Below are 7,478 nucleotides of genomic sequence, written 5' to 3'. Positions count from 1 at the left end.
GCCCCCCACAAACCCCCTAAGCCTCCCAGGGACCCCTACAGCCTAGACGTATGTATCTGTACCCCTCAGAAAACCCCTAATCCACCCGGGGACCCCTACAGCATGGACCTAGGTATCTGTGCCCCCCAGGAACCCCGAAAACCCCCCAGGAACCACTCCAACCTGGACATAGTTATCTGTGCCTCCCAAAAAAAACCTAAGCCCCCCAGGGACCCCTAGATCCTGGATATAGGTATCTCTGCTGTCCACAAAAATTCCTTATACTCCCTGGAACCTCTCCAGCCTGGACATACATACCTGTGCCCCCCACAACCCCCCTAAGCCCCCAGGGACCCCTCCAGCCTGGATGTAGGTATTTGTGCCCCCCCCAAAGCCCCCCCAGAATGCCTATAGCCTGGACGTAGGTATCTGTGTCCCCTACAATACCACTAAGCCCCCCCAGGGACCCCTCCAGGACAAACATAGGTATCTGTGCCCCTCACCAAGTTCCTAAACCCCCAGGGATCACTGTGCTCACCACAAGCTCTAAGCTGCCCAGGGACCTCTCCAGCCCGGACGTAAATATTGGTGTCATCCAGGAAGCTCTTAATCCCCACCAGGACCTCTACACCCTGGAAGCAAGTGCCTATGCTCCCCACAACGCCCCTAAATCCCCCAGAGTCCCGACCATCCTGGACGTAGGTATCTGTGACCCTACGAACCCCCTTAAGCCCCCCAGAATGCCTCCAGCCTGGACTTAGCTATCTGTACCTCCCATGACCCCTAAGCCCCCAGGGATCTCTACAGCCTCTACGTAGGTGTGATACTCTGTGCATTACCCTGAGTGGCCACACAGTGTCACTGTTGTTCCATGCGGGAAATGCTCTGGGCATTACTGTGATGGAGTAGGGACTGTCTGTGTGGGGGATGGGACAGCAGGGGGTGACTTTAGGTGAGGGACAGGACCTAAGCCTGCAACTTAAGCTAGGCAGCGGGGAGCGGGTCAGCACCTTTGCCCAGGAAGCTGAACAAATGAAGGAGCTGGCTGGAGGGAGTTAGTTCAGTTTTGGTTTGGAGCTGGGTTGTTGGAATTCAGGGAATCCCAAACTGGAAACTAAGCTTCCTGAACCCCCAGAAGGACTTGATTGAGGGGTCCTGGTTGTGCCCAAAAACTCTGCTGTCTCCTTCATTCCTGTTGGCCAAAAAAACCTTCTGTTTTACTGGCTGGCTGAGTCACTGTGTGTCCGAGGAAGAGGGGTGCAGGGCCAGATTTCACCACACTCTGTGACACCCCCTAAGCCCCTCTGGGATCCCTGCAGCCTGGACGTAGGTATCTGTGCCCCCCACCAAACTCCTGAGCCCCCCCCCGACGCCCTACAGCCTGGACCTAGATATCTGTGCCCCCCACGAACTTCCTAAGCCCCCCAGGGACCCCTTGAGCCTGGACGTAGGTGGAACCCTTCTGCCAGGCTGAAATGATAGCAGCAAGGACTGGGTTCAATACATAGGGATCCCTTGCCTACAATGTAATGCAAACCAGCTCGAGCCCCCACCCAGTGACATGGGAAAATTTTACATACGCACCCCTAGGTGCCTCAAAGAGGCAATACTTCCCCTCTCACAAGCACAGAGTCTGGGTATCGCAGAAAATGTTTAATAACGTGAGATAAACAACATAGCATTAAATTGGGAAAACACCTCAACTAGGTCGTGTCCTTTTCCCTGGGCTCATGAGTCCAGCAATCCCCAAATCACCCCAAGGCTCCAAAGTCCAATATCTCCAATGTTCAAAGAGTCCAGCTAACCCAAAATCACCCACAGTCCCGTAGCCCCAGAGTTCAAGAGTCTATCTGCAGGGTTTTTCCCCCTGCCAGCCTGAGTAGAAAGGTGCACCTTATGTGGTCCACTACCGACTGCTCTGCCTCTCCATGGGATTCTGCTTTTGCCTTCCCCACAAACTGCTCAGCTCGGTCCACCAGCTGCTCTGAAAGCCGACCTGTGTTCTGCTCCAGCTGTCCCCCAAAACTGCTGGACTCACCTCACTCCGTGGGCCACTCCCACAAACTGCTCCTGTCTGCCAACTACTGTGCTCTGCAATACAGTTTCAAACTCCCCCACAAGCTAAATCATCTTTTCAGTGATTTCAGCTTAAGAACCTAGAAATTCAGCTCTTAAGAGAATCAAAAATCAACACTGCTATTCAACTGTTAAAAGAAAAAAAGTGCAATTGGTGACTCTAGCTCACCCAAGGAGCCCACTCCCTTGTCTAGCGAGTGCCACTCAATTTGTGATGAGAATCACTGTCTCAAAGCAGTATCACAGTTCTTCATCCACACAATCAGGGTGGCAATACTCTACATCTCATGCCCCAACAACAAATAAACGGGATACTACAGCTGCCAAAGCAACCATCCCAGGCTGCAGTGGCCGTGTCAGGCGGGGTGGGTGTGCCTACGCAAACACGATCAGCCCCTGAAATTCTTTTCCACACTCGCCATAATTCACCACCATATGTCAGGGTAGATTTCATCCTGCTTCTGCTTACATAGGTATCTGTGCCCCCCACAACCCCCTAATCCCACCGGGACCCATCTATCCTGGATAAAGGTAACTGTGCTCCCCACAAACCTCTAAGCCCCCCAGGGAACCCACAATCCCAGATGTAGGCATTGTATGCCCCACAAACCCCCTAAGACCCACAGGACCCCTCCAGCCTGTAGGTAGGTATCTGTGACCCCCAGACCCACACAAAGACCCTTGGGACCCCTACAGCATGGATGTTTGTATCTGTGATCCCCACAAACCGCCTAAGCTACCCAGGGCCCCCTACAATCGGGACATAGGTATCTGTTAACCCCAAAACACCTAATCCCCCCCAGAACCCCTCCAGCCTAGACGTAGGTATCTCTGACCCCACGAATCCCCTAAGTCACGACGGGACCCCTCCAGCATGGACATAGGTATCTGTGCCCCCACAACCCTCCTAAGACCCCCAAAACCCCTCCAGCCTAGACGCAGGTATCTGTGCCCCTCATAACCCTCCTAGGCCATGATGGGAACTCTACAGCCTCAACATAGTTAACTGTGCCCTCACAACCCCCCTAAACCCCGCGGAATGCCTCTAGCCTAGACGCAGGTATCTGTGCCTAACACAAACCGCCTAAGACCCCCAGGACCCCTCTTGCCTGGATGAAGGTATCTGTGCCCCCCACAAACCCCTAAGCCCCCCCTGGATCCTTATACCCTGGACATAGGTATCTGTACACCCTCACAAAACCACTCATCCTCCCAGCGACCCCTACAGCATGGACGTATTTATCTGTACCCCAAAATGCCCAAAAGTAACCCCGGGACCCCTACAGCCTCGAAATAGGTATCTGTGCCCCCCCACATCTCCCTAATACCCCCAGAACCCCTCCAGCCTGGTTGTGGATATTTGAGACCTCCAGGAACCCCCTAAGCCTCCCCAGGACTTCTCCAGCCTGAAAATAGGTATCTCTGCCCCCAACAAGCCCCCTAAGACAAATAGGGGCCCCACCAGCCTGTTTGTAGATGTGTGTATGAGGCACAAACACCCTAAGCTCCCCAGGGCCAGCTCAAACTGGGACGTAGGTATCTGCACAATCACAACCCCTTAAGTACCCCAGGGACCCCTCCAGACCATACGTAGGTTCTTGTGCCCCTCACCAACTCCCTAAACCCCCAGGGACCACTACAGCCTGGACCTATGTATTTGTGCTCACCACAACCCCCTAAGCCATCCAGGGACCTCTCCAGCCCGGAAGTAGATATTTGTGTCCCCCATGAAGCCCTTAATACCCACCGGAATGCCTCCAGCCTAGACGTAGCTATCTGTGCCCCCCATGACGTCTAAGCCCCCCAGGGAGCTCTAAAGCATCTACGTAGGTGTGATGCTCTGTGCATTACCCTGAGTGGCCACACGGTTTCACTGTTGCTCCATGCAGGAAATGCTCTGTGCATTACTCTGTGTGGCCACACGGTGTCACTGTTGCTCCATGCAGGAAACGTCTGTGCATTACCCTATATGGCCACATGGTGTCACTGTTGCTCTGTGAGGGAAATGCTCTGTGCATTACCCTGCATGGCCACATGGTGTCACTGTTGCTCCATGCAGGAAAAGCTCTGTGCATTACCCTGCGTGGCCACACGATGTCACTGTTGCTCCGTGAGGGAAATGCTCTGTGCATTATCCTGCGTGGCCACAGGGTGTCACTGTTGCTCCATGCAGGAAATGCTCTGAGCATTACTGTGATTGAGTAGGGACTGTCTGTGTGGGAGATGGGAGAGCAGCAGGTGACCTTAGGACCGGACACGTGCTCAGCCTGTAACCTGAGCTAGGCAGGAGGGAGGGGGTCAGAACCTTTGCCCGGGAAGCTGGACAAAAGAAGGGGCTGGCTGGAGAGAGTTGGGTTAGTTCAGTTTCGGTTTTGGCCTGGGTGGTTGGAATTCAGGGAATCCCAAACTGGGAACTAAGTTTCCTGAAGCCCCAGAAGGACTCGATTGTGGGATCCTGCTTGTGCCTTCATGTTCTGCTGTATCTTTCGCTCCTGTTGTCCAATAAAATTTCTGTTTACTGGCTGGCTGAGAGTCACTTTGAGTCCCAGGAAGAGGGGTGCAGGACTGGACTCCCCCACACTCCGTGACAAACCCTAAGCCCCTCAAGGACCCCTGCAGCCTGGATGTAGGTATCTGTGTCCCCACCAAATACCTAACACCCCCGGAGACCCCTCCAGCCTGAACTTAGGTATCGGTGCCCCTCACAAGCCCCCTAAGCCCCCCAGGTACCTATAGAGCCAGGACATTTGTATCTATGCCCTATAGGGACTCCATAAGCCCCCCGGGACACTCCAGTGTGCACGTAGGTATATGTGCCCCTCAGAAACCCCCTCACCCCCCAGGAACCCCTACAGCCTGCACGTAGGTATTTGTACCCCCACAACCCCCCTAAACCCCCCGGGACATCTACAATCTGGATGTAAATATCTGTGCCCCTCATGAAACCTCTGACCACCCTCCGGGACTGATACAGCCTGGACATACGTATCTGTGCCCACCCAAATCCCTAAGACCCCCTGGTACCAGTACAGCCTGGACATAGGTATCTTGGGCCACCAAAAATCCCCTAAGACTCCCAGGATGCCTCCAGCTTGGATGTAGATATCTATGCCCCCCACTAAACCTCTAAGCCCCCCTGGTACCACTAAAACCTGGATGTACGAATTTGTGCCCCCCACGAACCCCCTAAGCCCCCCTGGGACCCCTAGAGCCTGGAGATTGGTATCTGTGCCCTCCCCCAAAACTCTCTAAGCCCCCCAGGGACCTCTGCAGCCTGGACGAAGGTATCTGTGCACCCCAAGGCCCCTAAGATCCCCCGGACCCCTACAGCCTGGATGTACGTGTGATGGTGCTGACCGTGGGAGCCAGCTGAGGTCACTCAATCAGGGTGAACCGCAAACAAAACAGGACAGACAAATTCCAAACGCTGCTGGTTATTCCGATACTTAGATTTACCAAGCCAACACAAAACAGCTTCTGTAGTACCTCACTGGTTACTTAGAAGTTTAAACCACGCAGTTCCCTTAAAGTACCCAGCCTCAGGCCTCCGTCCAGACACACCTGTCAGATATGATGATGATTCCTGAAAATCTTACTTCATCATGTTAAAGAAAAGATTCTTCTGATCCCAAAGGATCAGCTACCTACCCAGGTTCAATTATAACTTATATCTTACCTAAAATACATGCTATAGCCAATTCTTATTAACTAAACTAAAATTCATTAGAAAAGAAAAGAGACAGAGTGTTGATTAAAAGATTAATAGACATATCGACCTGAATTCAATTCTTGAGGTTCAGATACATAGTAGAGGTGAGCTTGTAGTTGCCAAAAGTTGTTTTAGAAATAGTCCATAGGTTATAGTCCAATTTCCATATTCAGGGTGGCTCCAGTCAATGACTGGGGATCTCAGTCCTTGTGGCTTAAGGTTTTCCCCTCTTGAAACCCAAAGCAGATCTGAGATGAAGAAGGATCGTGTCCCAGGTTCTTATACATTTCCAGCTGCCTTCTGGCCTCAGAAGACAATAGGCTTAACTCTCCTTCCAAGCATCCTGGCAATTAGTACAGAGTAATTTATTCATTAAACAGTTCAGATACAGATTACCACAACCTTCAAAGAGACACATAGACAATAATACTATTTCACTCAAGTATCATCATTAATGTTAATATTCCTTTTTTGCTCTTTGAATTAAAACTGTAGCAATAGACAAGACTTGTTTGCCTACATCACAAGACCTGAGCAAACATCTCCCCTTCTACCTCTAACAATGCAGACTTGCATTTCAAAGCTCTGTTCATTCACATATCTTGCTAACCAGTTCCTAAGGTTCACCCATGGGTCTGCTAAGTCGGTGAGGTGAGTTAATTAACTCTTTCTGGCCCTGTCACATTTCAATGAGATATTAGATTATACTTATAATGTCACAGTCGCGGTGAGTCGACTGCTGCAGCTCCCCGTAGACTCTGCCTGTGTCTCTTACCGAGCTGGAGTACAGCAGTCGAGGGGAGAGCACTCGATGTGTTGCATCTACACTAGACGCGATATATTGACCCCCGCTGGATCGATCCCTGCCCACCGATTCGGCAGGTGGTATAGACATACCCCAAGTATCTGGTGATCGGAGCTGGACCCCGGAGGGGGACACATTCAAGGAACTCAGGAGCTAAGGTGCCTCTATTGTCAACTCTCAGGGATGTAGTGGCTCAGAGGAGGGTGCTTGACTGCCTGGCAGGCTTAGGAGCCACAAGCCTGGGAGGCAGGATACGTGAAGCGGCCATGGTGTGCTCAGGGTGCTCGTGCTTGGAGCAGGGGTGAGCTGGGGCGAGGGGGGGGGTGCCGCAGGACAGAGCGGGGGAGTTGCCACAAGAGGAGAGCCTCAGGGTGGAGGGGAGGAGCTGCCACGGGTGGGGCACCTCAGGGTGGGGACTCAGGGGGGGAGGGTGCAAGGTGGAAGTTTCGCCTAGGGAGTGAAACATCCTTGCACCGGCCCTGCCCCATGCCCTACCTGCAGGCAGCCCTGCACCCCCTGCCCTGCCCTGCCCGCAGCCAGCCTCTGTCTCCAGACAGCCCTGCACCTTCTGCCCTGCTCACAACAGCCGCATCCTCCCTGCCCTACTTGCAGCCAGCCCTGCAGCAAAGCCCCTGACAAACCCCCAGCCCTGTCTCCAGCCATCTCCTGCCACACCCCCCTGTAGCCCTGCCCAAAGCCAACCAGCCCTCCCACACACTCAGCCTGCACCAGCCCTGCACCCCCTGTCTGCAGCCAGCCCTGCATCCCCTGCCCTGTCTCCAGCCAACCCAATGCACCCCCCTGCCTGAAGCCAGCCAGCCACGCACTCCTTACCCTGCCTGCAACCAGACCCTACCTCCAGCCAGCCCCATGTCCACCGGTGCCCTGCAGTACCCAGGGCGGTAACCC

Source organism: Gopherus flavomarginatus, chromosome 7, assembly GCF_025201925.1.
Source record: "Gopherus flavomarginatus isolate rGopFla2 chromosome 7, rGopFla2.mat.asm, whole genome shotgun sequence".
In the NCBI taxonomy this organism is placed as follows: Eukaryota; Metazoa; Chordata; order Testudines; family Testudinidae; genus Gopherus; species Gopherus flavomarginatus.
This window is presented reverse-complemented; position numbering follows the sequence as displayed.